The following is a 927-nucleotide window of genomic DNA, read 5'->3' as shown; positions in this document are numbered from 1 at the left end:
TTCCACCATTATTGTTTATGAAACCTTGTTGAGGTCTCTATTGATCCTTCCATGAGAGATTTGGATGATTTCTCCATGAAGGATTATAGGTGTTTCCATAGGGTTCTCCCATGTAATTCACCTCTTCCATTGATGGGTTCTCAGGATCATAAGATTCTTCTTCAGAAGAAGCGTCCTTAGTACTGCCTGGTGCAGCTTGCATTCCAGACAGACTTTGAGAAATCATATTGACTTGCTGAGTCAATATTTTGTTCTGAGCCAATATTGCATTCAGAGTATCAATCTCAAGAACTCCTTTCTTCTGATTCGTCCCATTGTCCACAGGATTCCTTTCAGAAGTGTACATGAATTGGTTATTTGCAACTATTTCAATGAGTTCTTGAGCTTCTGCAGGCGTCTTCTTCAGATGAAGAGATCCTCCAGCAGAGCTATCCAATGACATCTTGGACAGTTCAGACAGACCATCATAGAAGATACCTATGATGCTCCATTCAGAAAATATGTCAGAAGGACACTTTCTGATCAATTGTTTGTATCTTTCCCAAGCTTCATAGAGGGATTCACCTTCCTTCTGTCTGAAGGTTTGGACTTCCACTCTAAGCTTACTTAATTTTTGAGGTGGAAAGAACTTTGCCAAGAAGGCATTGACTAACTTTTCCCAAGAGTTCAGGCTTTCTTTAGGTTGTGAGTCCATCCATATCCTAGCTCTGTCTCTTACAGCAAAAGGGAATAGCATAAGTCTGTAAACCTCAGGGTCAACCCCATTGGTCTTGACAGTGTCACAGATTTGCAAGAATTCAGCTAAAAACTGATGAGGATCTTCCAATGAAAGTCCATGAAACTTGAAATTTTGTTGCATTAGAGAAACTAATTGAGGCTTAAGCTCAAAGTTGTTTGCTCCAATGGCAGGGATAGAGATGCTTCTCC

The 927-nt window shown here is 40.3% G+C and overlaps 1 non-coding gene across 1 annotated transcript; it reads left to right on the top strand.

Moving 5' to 3' along the window:
* Positions 1-500: 500 nt before the first annotated feature.
* Positions 501-604, top strand: LOC130984419 (small nucleolar RNA R71). The gene has a single exon (XR_009088357.1). It is a non-coding gene; the product is annotated as a small nucleolar RNA R71 (small nucleolar RNA).
* Positions 605-927: the final 323 nt, after the last annotated feature.

The sequence above is a fragment of the Arachis stenosperma genome, chromosome 5, assembly GCF_014773155.1.
Source record: "Arachis stenosperma cultivar V10309 chromosome 5, arast.V10309.gnm1.PFL2, whole genome shotgun sequence".
NCBI lineage: Eukaryota > Viridiplantae > Streptophyta > Magnoliopsida > Fabales > Fabaceae > Arachis > Arachis stenosperma.
This window is presented reverse-complemented; position numbering and strand designations above follow the sequence as displayed.